The sequence below is a fragment of the Panthera tigris genome, chromosome E1 (assembly GCF_018350195.1).
Source record: "Panthera tigris isolate Pti1 chromosome E1, P.tigris_Pti1_mat1.1, whole genome shotgun sequence".
Lineage (NCBI taxonomy): Eukaryota > Metazoa > Chordata > Mammalia > Carnivora > Felidae > Panthera > Panthera tigris.
Window position 1 is genome coordinate 36,768,942 of NC_056673.1, and position 14,945 is coordinate 36,783,886.

Below are 14,945 nucleotides of genomic sequence, written 5' to 3' on the forward strand. Positions count from 1 at the left end.
AGAGAGAGAGGGAGAAAGAGAATCCCAAGCAGGCTCTATACTGTGAGCTCGGAGCCTGATGCAAGAACTTGAACCCACGAACCACGAGATCATGACCTAAGCTGAAATCAAGAGTTGGATGCTTAACCAGCTGGGACACCCAGGCACCCCTCTATGTTCTAATATTTTTATCACTTCTGTTTTCCTTTCCTTGATCATTTTGCCCAATTTCTTTAAGATTTCCTCAATTATATCTTCCATCTCATCTATTGATTCTGTTTTTAATTTCTGCTGTCATATATTGAATTTCTGACCCTCCTTTCTTGCTCTCTCATTGTTCCTTTTTAAGCATCCTATCTCATGGATGCAATGTCTTCTCATCCCTCTGGGAATATTAATGATGGCTTGTTTGTTTGCTCTGTTTTTTTCATTTTACTTTCTGCAACCTAGCTCTGTTTCCCCTAACCTTTTAATCTGTTACATGTCTTGGTCTTTGTCTTGCATGTTGGAAGCTTTTCTGCAAAGTCTGGTGATCCTTAGACCCTGCTTATATTTAAAAGTGAGGCACCAAAATGCAAACCGAAACTTCTGTGTGCCAAGGTGGAATGTATCAACCGATGGGCTTTACTTTAGAAAGCCTAAGATTGAGAGTGATAAGGGGGAACCCAACCGTTTTTGCTTAAGATGGTTGCTCCCAACCATCAGTAGATGTAGGCCTTTTTTCTGAAGCCATTCATTCTTCCAGAGGAAGATCCATGAATCTCCCAGCGGTGCCATTATACACCACCACCAGGGTTCTTGGAAATGAGCAGTAAAAGAAAGCTAGGGACCTCGGTGTTCAGGACATGGACTATTACTTAATTCACCCGTTCTCAGGATGGCGTCTCACTCTCCACCGAATTGTGTGTCCCAGCTTTGGGACTTCCCTGGTCTCATTTCCCCACAGAAATTATACCCCCTGTGCCGAGCTTACCAAATGATGGGAGCAAAAGAGTGATATGATGATGCTGGAGTCAGAAAACTCTATTTCTCTTCTCAACTCTACAACAGATTAGTCACATTGCCTTGGGTAACGCCGCATAATGACATCGTTGGGTGAGTCACATAATGACATCATTGGGTGAGTCACATAATCTGGCTGCCGGGGCTTTGGTTTCCCCATCTGTAAAATGAGTGGCAAGGTCATTTGCTCTGTCACCACTGGAGAGCCCTGTGACCTCCCCAGGCAAGAGTTCTTCATTAGGGAACCTTACACAGATGCTAAAATATGTGATGAAATAAAGTGTAAAAGAGTTCCCTTAAGTACCACTACCTTCTTAAACTATGCTACTTTTTAGCAGTTGGTCTTTCTTGCAGAAACCTGAGCTCTGGCAACACAGGACATGCTGCTCAGACTCTGCACCAGAGCCTCTCGAGCCCCTTCTTTCATGTGTTCTGCGCAGTCTGGCTCATGGGAGGCCCAGCAAGTCCACTTGGTGGGCAGAGCTAAACATCCCTGTGAGCCTCAGACAGGGAGATCATCCAGGCGCCCACCTCTTCCCTAGCAAGGCCAAAGATCAAGTCCCCATTTGGGGCTGACGTCCTGAGCAACTCCCAGGCTCCATCTGGCGGTATTGGTGCTATAGGCATGCTTAGCAGAAAGGGTTCCTAAAAACCATGAGATTTGGGCCGAGAAACCTATAATTAAAACATTCTTCATCTCTGGGGGCCTGGGTGGCTCAGTCAGTCTTTAAGCGTCTGACTTCAGCTCAGGTCACGGTCTCACGGTTCATGGCTTCAAGCCCCGCGTTGGGCTCTGCTGACAGCTCAGAGCCTGGAGCCTGCTTCGGATTCTGTGTCTCCCTACCTCTCTGCCCCTCCCTCACTCTCTCTCTCTCTCTCTCTCTCTCTCTCTCTCAACAATAAAATAAGCATCAAACAAATTTTTTTTAATTAAAAACACATTCTTCATCTTGACTTTACGTTATAGTTATGACTATAACACGATTCATTATGTAAAATGTGTAGCAAAAAAAAAGAAGTATCGGATTTGGAGCTTAAAAAAAGAAAAAAAATAAAATAACCAGTCTGTGTCTTGACTCTCCTTTCAAGCTTTTGTGAGAAAGTCACTTACCTCTCTGAGCCTTATTTTCAGCCTCCAAAGGCTTGACTGGTAAAGCCTTTCTATCTGTATCAGAATCAACCAGGTGCCATAAAGGAAACCATTTGACAAACACTAAATAAAGTACTATCCAAATGTAAAGTATTACTATTATCATTGTTACCATTGTAACTATTCCGTCCAGAAAGGCTGAATTTCATGCTGCCTCTCCTGTCTGTCACACACAGGCAATTCCACAATTAGAGCTGGCTTTCCAAAAAGACACTTTGGTTCTTTTTTTCCTCTAAAACAAATGAATCCGTAACCAATGTACCCTAGCCATCCAATATGTGCAGCCTCTTTTGTTCATGAACAACCTTAAGGTAATAAACTGGTATGCCCCTGTGACAGAGAAAAATGTCGGAAGGAAATGGGTTTCCATCTGAGGCTTCTAAGGTGCTAAACCAAACAATAACAAGGGAAAAATTATTCAGCTAAATGCACCTGACGTGCATTGGCATCCAATATGCCACCCTCCTCGCTAGGCATTATTACTTATATACCTGCTTCTGAGAAGGGCTGCTCAGAAGAGCTACTCTGCTTTTAACAGACATACATTTTAGGGACTTTTAAATAAACTTATATAGCAACACCGAGCTCATGTCTTCTAAACTTTGCTATTTCATCCGTCTGTACCAAACACCGTGAAGCAAAATGGATGTGCCTTCAGCTTTCTGCAGTCCTGGAAAATGAACCAGTCCACTTAACAATAAATGGTGGTTGGTTCAAACACACATGACTGGTCTAGTGAGGAAGAAAAGAAAGTTGAGCTTAATGAAGTCCAGTGTCTGTGTCCCTGTGCATGGACAGGAAAGGACGAGTGTTTTATAACTGTTTATTGGAGTTAATGGTAATAAATTCCTCACTTGTGATGCATTAACTTTAATGTTTTCATTACTTGGTGATTTAGGTTTTCCCTTTTCACATTGTAAATCATGTTGTCCCAGTAGCAGAGCAGGTCGAGTGCCTGCCATAATGTTCATAATGCTCAGTGGGGAAAGGAATGTTCTCTTTCTCTCTCCAGCATGGTCTGACAAAAGACACTTTGCGTCATCCAGATTTGCAACTTTCTAAATAAGCAATAAAGACAGACAGACAGATGCATCTGACAGCAGCCTAGCAGAATGTGACAGTCTAGTTTAGATCCAGGGAAACACAGGTCTCCATAGTAACTTTCCAAATGTATTTGGTGCTGAAGGTTCTTTTTTTTTTTTTCTCTCTGTCTCTCTGTTTGCTGAGTGTGAGCCCTTAGTTAATGAGCTGTGCAAATAGATATTGAGATTTAGTGTTTTTATTTTGCAATTACAGACTTGGTGATTTGGTTGGAAACTTTTGGGTCTAGGAACATCACCCTCGTTTTCCCCTCTTTAATTTTTTTCCTTACAAAGTTTGACTTACTTCAAACTTACATGAGTTTTATCAGGTGAAACAGGAGATTTAAGAAAGATTTTAAATCTCAAATGTGTAACTGACAAGGTAAGGAGGCGATAAGGAAAGGAGGCAATTTTTGCCCTAGAGGTTCCTTATCATAGCCATCGTTTTTGTCCCTGATCGTGTGCCGCTGTACAAAGACACCCAGGGAGCTGGCTGGGAGTGAGGTCTGGCTGGGGAGTGACACTTTGTCCAGTAGATGATACATACCAGGTCAAAGCCACATTGCTAAGATCATTGCATTCCCATCAAGTCCTTCCTGATGGGGTGTGTGAGTTCTCATTAGATCACCCACCCTGAAAAACCCCCGGAGAATCACAATAATTAGTTCCTGAGTCTCCTTTTTGATTTTCTGCTTTGTTTGCTTTAAAAGTTTTCTCAATGCAGCGCTCTGATGATATCTGAATGTCTTTTACCAGAGAGACACAGAGAAGGCAAAATTGGTATCATTTGGCTTCTCCTTGAAATCTTTTGTTTTTGGGGAGTAACTGCAATAGAGACTCCAGGATCCTGGTACGCTAATCCCCACATGGGGTTCACCAGCAGCAGTATGAAGTGTTCCGACACACATGGGATCTTAGCGTATGGGATGCAAACCAAATGGAGACCAAAGAGAAAAATACCATTTTTTTCCTCAGAGAAATAATAAGACTGGGGAAATGCTACGAGAAGAGGTCAAGTTCTCAGCCACTCAAGGCCTGTAGCTCAAAAATTGCCTTCGACAGCTATTTCTGAGAAGTATTTGGTGATCCCTTTGTCAGGGTGTTGGCATGTGGCTCGGCCCTTTGCCCGTGTCTGGCTTCCTCCAGATCCCATCCTTTGACGCTCTCCGGAAGCTGATGATGAGGTCTGAGGTGAAGAGAGCAGGGTCTCGGTGAGGCTGTGAAATAGTCTCAGAAACTTCATTCTCTCCAGTTGAGGTTCATGGCATTTTTTCCCCAATTTCCCCCCAAAATTCTCTTTGCCCCCCTTCCTATCATTCTCAGTCCTGTTACTCATCCCGGCTTCTGCACTGCCCGTTTCCTCCTTGCTGTCTTGGCTAACGCTTCTTTCTGCCTCTTTAACTTCTTATTTCACGTTACCAACCTTCAGATTAAAATTGTGAGGTACAGCAGAACAAAAATTACCATTTGTGGCTTAGATGAATATGACTTATCTAACAAATATTCAACTCCCATATTGCCTGCTTAGACCACAAGTCCCATCAGGCTAGAAGTGGTTGCAGTTTCTCCTAACACACATATTTCGGGCACCTACTGTGTGTACGAGGCCCCTGGGGATACAGGGAGAAATAATGAATAATGAATTGTACTGCCCTCTATGAAAGGGACCAGATTTCCCACCAGCAGCTTTTCTTTAAGTGTCAAGAAATTAAATAATTAGCACCGAACTCCTCAGCGTTTCCTGTGGTGTATTTTAGGGAAGGATCCTTCTTAATCCCATATCAGTCCAGCAGTTACTTAAGGCACAGCCCTAGCCTGCGATGGGTCTCAGTTGTTCCCATGTTCCGGTTGCCCCTCAGTCTAATTCTTACCCTCCTTAACTAGACAGCTGTGGTGCAAACACTGGCCCGTCCCCCTAGGTGCACAGGTGTACTGGATTCTTCTTTGTTCCCTCCTCTCAATCCAGGTGCTATGATGTTTGTTCACCTAATTTCCTCCGTAGTGTCATGTCTCCACCTACGAATGCAAGACCTACTTTTACCCTCATTCCCCTTTCTAGGCTATCCTTCCTACTGCCTTCTACCTAGACCCACAGCTGTATTCCTTTTTGCAGCAGTAGCCCCTTTTCAATTCCCTTGTTCATAGTAGCTTTACATAATAACTAAGTCAAGACTGGAGAGTACTGGGGAAAAGGGCCCCTGGGAGCCAAGACTGTGCTGTAATAATGCCCTATAGAAAATGGCATTAGAACACAGAAGAGGGAGTGTATAATTCTACATGGCAAAAATAGAAAGATCCAGGGAAGATGTGATATTTGAATTGAGTCTTAAAAGAGACGCCCTTGGGACGCCTGGGTGGCCCAGTAGGTTAAGCAGCTGACTCTTGAGTTCAGTTCAGGTCATGAGTTAGAGCCCCGCATCAGTGCAGAACCTGCCTGGGATTCTCTCTCTCTCTCTCTCTCTCCCTCCCTCTCTCTGCCCCTCCCCTACTTGAGCACAGGGCGCTCTCTCTCTCTCTCTCTCTCTCTCTCTCTCTCTCTCAATAAACAAACAAACAAACTTAAAAGGGGGTAGGGGGAGCATGCCCTACTTTGAAAGAGAGAGAGGAATTCCCAAAGAGGAAAAACAGATGAGCAAAGTTCTGTAGTGTACAGTACATGGCATGTTCCAGACGGCAGTTCGTTACTTTTACTGTTGCTGGAGCATTGGGAGGTATGGGGCTTAGAAGAAAACTAAACTGGACAATCGGTGAGACCAAATATTTTAAAGTTTTTGTATGCTGGAGAGTTTGATTTTCATCCTATAATGGATCGGTGATATTCGATACCACCCTGTAATGGTTCCCTATAAGTAATGGGGAACCATTAGCTTTAAGCAGGAAGGTGACGTGACCACTTCTGTGTTTCAGAAAAATGACTTCTGGCCACAGTATGGTAGACAAATAGAAGGCAAACCAATTTAAAATTTAAAAAAAATTCTTCCAAACCTAGGCAAGGCTCTTTTCTTTTTTCTTTTTTTTCCCCCGTGTTCTTATCACAGCCCAGCGGAGTAGTAAATAAATAGATTTAGGAACGATATTTTGTCATTCACTTTATAGATATGCTTTTAAATGACACATATCTATCTAACGGTGACCTGAGGGAATACAGCGATCCTTCAAAGTTTTGTAAAAAGATGATTTGGCATTTTCCATCCTCTCTACCTACTTATTAGAGTCGCAAGGCCATTTGAAGCCTTGCTGCCTGGATTTGTATGAAGATTCTCACTTTGTATGATTGCCAGTTACTGTGGTTTGGCTACTAAAGAGACTTCAGGTAGCTTGGATCTTTGTGGTTCTAGGATTCGTAGGATAAAAATAAAGCTGAGGGTGCTGGGTTACAGGTACGCATAATGAACAAAATCAGAAGACACAAGAGACTTCCTGAGTTAAACAATTTGTGTGGAGATCCCATGACTTCTCAGCCTTTTTCCCACCATGACACATGTCCACCCACATTTATATGCTCGGCCCACTAATATGGAACACCTGTGATTTTGAAGAAACACGATTTTCTCAAGGAGATAAAGCACTGGGGAAGCTCTTGATTCCCACCATTGTAATAGTGCATCTGATGTATTTAGTACCATAGATTGTAGCATAAGTAAGATAAGCTATAAATTATTTTTTGATTGGCTTTTTCCCTTAAGAAAGCATATCAGAATGCAGATGAATGATATTAGTAAGAAAAACTTCGAATCCATTCTTATTCTAAAAGGGAATTATTTGGAATCTCTGCCCTGTAGATTAACACCTTCAATTGATCAAAAACACCACTGTGTCATGATTCGATGATTGAGACTTAGTGGATTATTATATTGAGTGAGTCATTCTTTAAAGTGAAATATGTAGGGGCGCCTGGGTGGCTCAGTCGGTTAAGCATCAACTTCGGCTCAGGTCATGATCTCACAATTTGTGGTTCGAGCCCCGCGTTGGGCTCTATGCTGACAGCTCGGAGCCTGGAGCCTTCTTCGGATTCTGGGTCTTCCTCTCTCTCTCTCTCTCTCTCTCTCTCTCTGCCCCACCCACCCCCCACGCTCTGTCTCTCAAGAATGAACAAACGTTAAAAAAATATATTTTTTAAAGTGAAATATGTACACTTAGAAGATGCTGCTGATTGCTATTACCATTTATTTAGATGCTAGAAATAGTGTGTTGAAGTTAGCATACCTGGAGTTGGAAGGGCTTTTTTCTAATTCTTTCACTTCTTACAAGTAAAATCCCACTGAACGTGAAGACATGGAAGAGGAGCATCCCCTAAGACCACAGGCCCCTCCGACGATTAGTGTGGTGCCTCTTTGTAGAAATAAGAAGGTTCTTCATCCTCCATGAGTTGTCATAGTTTCCATATGTTACCTTGTAGCTTGGCATTGTTGATGGAATGTTTTGTGAAAAGGAACCAACTTGGGCTATTTGGCTTAAAAATCTTACTCCTGGGGCACCTGGGTGTCTCAGTCGGTTGAGCATCCGACTTCAGCCCAGGTCATGATCTCGTGGTTCGTGAGTTCGAGCCCCACATCAGGCTCTGTCCCCCTCTCTCTGCCCTTCCCCCACTTGCGGTCTCTCAAAAATAAACATTTTTCTAAATCTTCTTTCTCTTTAAACCAAGTGTTCTTCCTTAAAGAGTAAATACATCACGTTCAAGATTCCTGCTTGAGCCCTACACTGGATACCATTCCTCTAGATACCACTCTTGCATCAAAAGACATCTTCCAAACCTTGGTGACCAAGCACCATTTGTGAGAGCTCCAGGTGGCTTCCTCTTGTATTTTCTTTACCCGTGTATCCTTTTATTGTATTCTCATATGTTCTTTTATTGTGCTCCGTACTGTGTATCTATTGACTTCTTGGATTTTACACAGACCTGCCCTGGAAAGCAATTCCATAGATTAGTCAGCCGGTACATTAAAAAAGTTAAATAAATATAGTATCTTAAAACAATTTTGGGGGGTGTTGAGTTTGGTAAGTTCTTTATAGAGTCTGGATACTAATCCTTTATCTGATATGTCATTTGCAAATATCTTCTCCCATTCTATCGGTTGCCTTTTAGTTTTGTTGATTGTTTCCTTTGCTGTGCAGAAGGTTTTTTTTTTTTTTTTTTTTTTTTTTTTTTTTTTTTAATTTTTTATTTTTGAGACAGAGAGAGACAGAGCATGAACGGGGGAGGGGCAGAGAGAGAGGGAGACACAGAATCGGAAACAGGCTCCAGGCTCCGAGCCGTCAGCCCAGAGCCCGACGCGGGGCTCGAACTCACGGACCGTGAGATCGTGACCTGGCTGAAGTCGGACGCTTAACCGACTGCGCCACCCAGGCGCCCCTGTGCAGAAGGTTTTTATCTTGATGAGGTCCCTACATGGATAAAGAAGATGCGGTTTATATATACAATGGAATACTACTTGGCAATGAGAAAGAACGAAGTCTTGTCATTTGCAACAACATGGATGGAACTGGAGGATATTTATGCTAGTTGAAATAAGTCAGTCAGAGAAAGACAGATATCATGTTTTCACTCATGTGTAGAATTTGAGAAACCTAACAGAAGACCGTGGGGGAAAGGAAGGGGAAAAAAATAATTTCAAGCAGAGAGGGAGGAAAACCATAAGAGACTCTTAAATAGAACAAACTGAAGCTGGATGGGGGGCATGGGGGAGAGGGGAAAATGGGTGATGAGCATTGAGGAGGGCACTTGTTCGGACGAGCACTGGGTGTTGTATGTAAGCGATGAATCATGGGAATCTACTCCCAAAGCCAAGAGCACACTGTATACACTGTATGTTAGCTAACTTGACAATAAATTGTATTTTTTAAAAAATATTTGTAAAAATAGTAATAATAATTTTTTGACATCAAGTATTAGAATAACCACACACTTGTCTGCTTCTTTTTCTGTACTTAAATGGGGTCTTTTGTGGGAGAGTGAGGCTGGCAGACCCTGTCTTTCCTCAGCCACCCTGAGTGCGTCTCCTCAACTCAGGCTCAGGGTGGTGGAAAGTGCATGGGGTGTTCCAACTGAGCAGGCTTCAGCAAGTTCAGTAATTTCACTAAGACTCAGTTTCCTGGGGCACCTGGGTAGCTCAGTCAGTTAAGCATCCAACTTCGGCTCAGGTCATGATCTCTCGGTTTGTGAGTTCGAGCCCCACGTCGGGCTCTGTGCTGACAGCTCAGAACCTAGAGCCTGCTTCGAATTCTGTGTCTCCTCCTCTCCCTGCCCCTCCCATGCTCATGCTCTGTCTCTCTCCATCTCTCAATAACAAATAAATGTTTAAAAAAAATTTTTTTTAAAGATTTTAGAAATTTTAAAAAGATTTCCTGGTCTGTAAAGTGCTAATAAAGAGCACTCATAAAGAGTGCTATTAAAGAACTAATAATAATACAGACCTCACAGACTGTTGTGAAGCTCAAATGAGATATAAACATGCTTTATAAAATGCAGATTAAAAGTTTATTTGGTTTTTTCATTAAAACACATTAGTTTTAATTATTTTTTTCGTTTTATTCTTTTTTTAATTTTTCTTTAAACATTTATTTAGCTTTGAGAGAGAGACAGAGTGTGAGTGGGGTCGGGACAGAGAGAGAGAGAGAAACACAGAATCTGAAGCAAGCTCCAGGCTCTGAGCTGTCAGCACAGAGCCCAACGCAGGGCTCGAACTCACAAACCGCGAGACCATGACCTGAGACGAAGTCGGACGCTTAACCGACTGAGCCACCCAGGTGCCCCTATTTTTGAGAGAGAGCGAGCACAAGCAGGGGAGGGTCAGAGAGAAGGAGAGACAGAATCCCAAGCAGGCTCTGCATCATCAGCACAGAGCCCAATGTGAGGGCTCGAACTCACAAACTGAGATCATGACCTGAGCCGAGATCAAGAATCAGATGCTTAACGGACTGTGCCATCCCGGCGCCCCTAGTTTTAATTTTTCCCCTCATCAATTATCTGCCTTTTTTCTTAGTACTACTTATTGGCCTAGAATCTCTCATGAATTTTCTTTATCCTCAGGATAACAAGGTTTCTTCCACAGATTTTTATAGTCTGGTCTGGATTGCGAGATCCAGTAACCTGAATTAACAGATCTTTTTTAAGACCTTAAAAAGTTTGAGGGCCGACAAGAGTCCATCAAGATCTCCCGAATGTTGTCTCCTGTGCTGGTTTGCTTACGGCTAGACCTTCAGTCTTGCTCTAATTCCCCTTGTTTTGTTTTCTAGCTTCTTCTGCCACGGCTTGTTGAAGAGTTTGACCAAGTACTTTGAGTCCCCTCCTCTTCCTCTCCTGTGCATCCCAGTTATTCCTCCACGAAATTAAAGCCGTCTGAGCGGTCTTTCTGCATCTCTGAAACTTTCCAATCCGAAGTCGATTATTATTCATGATTTAGAATTTTTCACCTCACATGTGTCACATGTGTTGGTGTAAATTCCTTAATAAGTGAAGCAAAATGACAGGAAAGTGTGAAGGTGTCAACGGAGGCGGGTAGCAAATAGAACCACGGAAGTTAGAGAATTCTGTGAGGCTGTCCCAAGAGACTAAGGGAGGAAGAGTCTGCGAAACCAACTTCCCTGTTAGTGTCATGCTTCGAAGTTGAACACACCCGACACCTCAGACTGACTGTCACTTACTGACTGGCTCCCGAAAACTGAGAAAAAAAAGGCAAAAAAGCAGCCCAGACGGTCAAGAAGCTGAGGGAAAACTGTAATGAACGTATTTTACAAAGGCCACAGAAACCAACTACACAGGAGATTTAGGACCAGCGACCACCAGCCAGGAGAATACTACCCTCACCCTCCCTGCAATACTCTCTTCCCCTTTGTACATTTTGAGGCATTGTGAACTGTGTGTTTGTCACCCGTCTGCCAATGCACGTACACCAGCCATCTAGACCAGATGGAACCATCTAGACCATCTAGACCATCTATGACCAGATGGAACATAGTCATCCCCCGCCTCCAAATATTAGATTTTCTCCAACCTCATCCACCCAATCCCCTGGGGCCCTTATCACAGGTACTTTAATGGAGGAACCTGATAAACTTCACCCTGCCTGAAATTCACCCCTGGTAGCTCTCAGTCTCTAGGCTGGAGTTTGGTCCCTTTTTCCAAACAATTGGAAAGAACTTGGGTTAAAAGGAAAAGGGACAATGGGAGAAGTCCACAGTTTAAAGGGGGGGGGGGGGTGGCAGTTGAACAAAAGATGTTTTTTTAAAAAATCATTGATTTGGAGCACCTGGGTGGCTCAGTCGGTTGAACATCCGACTTCAGCTTAGGTCATGATCCTGTGGTTCGTGAGTTCAAGCCCCACGTCGGGCTCTGTGCTGACCGCTCAGAGCCTGGAGCCTGCTTTGGATCCCGCGTCTCCCTCTCTCTCTGCCTCTCCCTCGCTCACACTCTGTCTCTCTCTCTCTCAAAAATAAATAAACATAAAAAACTTTTTTTTTTCTTAATCATCGATTTTCATTTCAGGTTGGCTTAGCAAGAAACCAGCCAGCTGCCTCTAAGGGAAGTTCACGGGCACCTGCCCAGTTCTGCAGGGGTTGTGACCTTTTTGCAACGAGATTGCATGGCCTCTCGTACTGTTAGCCTTGTGCTGTGGTGTTGCCAAGTGATTTCTCCAATTCTCTTTTCTCAGTGGGCTAGAACGCAGCTGATTAAATAAGCCGTGACTCACATAAGCTCCCATGTCTTTTTTATTGACTGCTTTATGGAAATGTATCACACTCAAAAGGTCCCCATTGTTGTTGCTGTCCATAGCTGACTGAAGAGTCATGTTTAGTGCTGAGAGACGGAATCCTAGTCCGTCGTGTTTTATTGCAGAGTTGGGTATGGGTGGGATACAAGGGTTTAAAGGAATCTGGATGAGGAGAGAAAGATGTCCGAGAATTTCTTTTATCTTCATCTGCCACGAAAGTTGGGTGGCCATCACTTCTAGGTAACACCTTCTCTGCTGATCTTATCTTTACGGCCCCACATCCTTCAGCTAAGTGAATCTTTTCTTTATATGGGCTATTCTGGGAGATTTAGTTAAGTGCAGTGGTAGAGAGAGATGATGACACGAATGTAATTCTGTTTTGTGCTGATACACTGTGATGCACCCTTAGGTTTGTCCAAGAAGGCCATTTCTTCCCAATAAATCTAAATCATTTCTATTTTTTCATTAAGATGGTGATATCTTTTTTTCAGGTAATGGACAAAAAGGCTCGACTATTTTTAAAAATTGTATACTTACATATAAATGTTTTGGCCTTAAAATAGCAACCCGTGCAATTATTTGTGGCTTCTTCCTGTTTTTATTATCATCCTACAAAGCATTTACATGCTTCCTATTAGACATTAAGTAGCTCTGCAGACCTGTTCATTTGCCAGTAGGTGTGGATTCAGGCATACAAGGCTCCTCCTACTTCATCACCCCGGGACCATGGCCAACGTGGTGCGTCCTCAAGATCACTGGTTCTTGATCAGTAGGACACTGAGCTGACACCGAAGTAGGAGACAGCTTGATTGCCACAGTGGCTTCCCATCTGGATTGTCTGGATTTATCTGATAGATCATGGAGCTAATGAAATTGAGCTCAGTGTCAACTTACACTGAGAACAATTCTGTCATTAGACTCCCCACACAGTGCCTTGCACACAATAGACAATCGCTAGAATAGAGATTGCTTTGATTTGATTTCCTAATTGTTTTCCATAGCCATTTCAAACTTCACCTTCGCTTCATCCCATTTTTTCCACTGCCCATAAGGGAAACCAGGGAAGAGAGTTCCTCAGTACAGATTCCCTCTAATAAGAAAGCAACATAACACATCTTGCAAAAACCCAGCACATAAAATACCATATCTCTAGCTCTTCAGAATCTGTTGGTGAATGACCAAGAGAGAAAAGTCAGCAGCTCCCTTTTTGCCCAGTTTCAGCAAACTGAGTGTGACTCTTTTCGGAGAGAAGGCGGTGATGGTACTGACCCTAGTTTCCTAGAATTAGTGACTCGAGGTTCAAACGTCTCTGCAGCATTATGTCTTTGTTTTCTTGGTGGTGGCATTCTTGGGTTTCGGTTGGTGGGGAGAGAAAAGCCTCATGCTGATAATGTACTGAAAGTAAATGAAATTAAATAAGCGAAGCAGTGCTCATCACTACTTCCTTCCCCCCTGGGTAATTCAATTCAAGCTCTCTTTCTGATGGCAACTCGCAGGGACTGTCTCTGTCACCCCGCTGGGGCCTGGAGTCTTAACATCTAAATAAAAGTTTCACTCAAGCATTTTTTATGCTCCTGCCAGCAGGATCAGTGAGCTGGTGTGGGCACATTAATGTAATATTCATACTCACAGACTCTCCCCGCACACGAGGCAATGTCTTCCCATTTTCATAATTATAGATGTTCCATAAAATGGCATTTAGATTTGCATTAAAAAAGGAGGTTTGAATTCTAATAGAACGTTTAACATGTCTTTTATGATTCAGACTCTCGGCATCTCTAACTAGAATCTGTGTCTCTAAGTTTAACAAGACCTTAAAACAAGAAAAAGAAAAGAAAAAAAAACTGCAGGAAGAAATAGAAACTCCAAGCTCAGGGGATCCTGTTTTTCTCATCTCCCGTGTCTTTCATTTAATTTTTAGGCCTCTAGGAGCAATTTTTGATAGTGCTGCAGAGAGGATAGGCTCTCCTGCAAAGGACCTTCTCAACCATATCAGGCCCTCAACCCGGCCACTCCACCCTCCATAAGATCAGTTTCTATTTTCTTGGAGAGCATTTCCAGAGAGGTATTAGAATTTTCAGAAGGGTGGGAGAAATGAAAGGGTCCTAGGCAAATGAACTTCCCTTTGCTGCTCTTCATCTCACGTGTGCACCCTGAGACCCATCTGGGAGGATTTATAGCAGCCACAGAGTTTGCTAACCGTAGAGCACACAAATGAAAATAGTCCATGAACAAGGAAGTTGACAATAAGGACAAATAGAAAGAATCAGGCACTTAGACACACTAAAAAAGAAAAGCCCTTCAGATCTCTGTTTAAAACTAAGTTCAAAACAACTTAGAAGCAAAAGGTAATCTTAGTTGCATTTTAAATTGTCTTAAAATGTTGTTTTTAGGGGCGCCTGGATGGCTCAGTCGGTTGAGTGTCCAACTCTTGATTTCGGCTCAGGTCATAACCCCAGGGTCATGAGATCGAGTCCCACGTCAAGCTCCACATTGAGTGTGGAGCCTGCTGGAGATTCTCTATCTCTCTCTCTCTCTCTCTCTCTCTCTCTCCCTCCCTCTGTCCCTCCTCTGCTCACACACATGCTCGTGCTCTCTCTCTCTCTCTCTCTCTCTAAAATAAAAAAATTCTTAAGTTATTTTTAAACAAGAAATATTTTAAGCAAGAAGTAAACTGCCAGCTCATAGCCACCACTGAATAAATGTTAGTTATTGAAAATTTCAAAAAACAATCGCGTAATTGAAAAAAAAATTACTTCACCCAAAAGTCTCAAGATATTGTATAGGTGACCCAGTTGATTCCTATGTGGTTGTCCCTTCAGTTGGTTTGTATTTTGTTTTGCTTTCTAAATCTTTTAAGGGAAACCAAAGGAGCTTTGGTTTTGGAGACTAAAAACAATAAACATTAGGATCCTGCCAGCCCACTCTCCTTATTTCTCCTAATTAAGAAATATGGACTTGGGGGCACCTGGCTGGCTCAGTCGGAAGAGCATGCAACTCTTGATCTTGGGGCCATGAGTT

At 42.9% G+C, this 14,945-nt stretch overlaps 1 protein-coding gene across 1 annotated transcript in view; it reads left to right on the forward strand.

The window, feature by feature from the left end:
* The window catches only part of SKAP1 (src kinase associated phosphoprotein 1), a 276,418-nt gene that overhangs the window by 211,029 nt on the left and 50,444 nt on the right, over nt 1-14,945 (forward strand). The window lies entirely within an intron of this gene.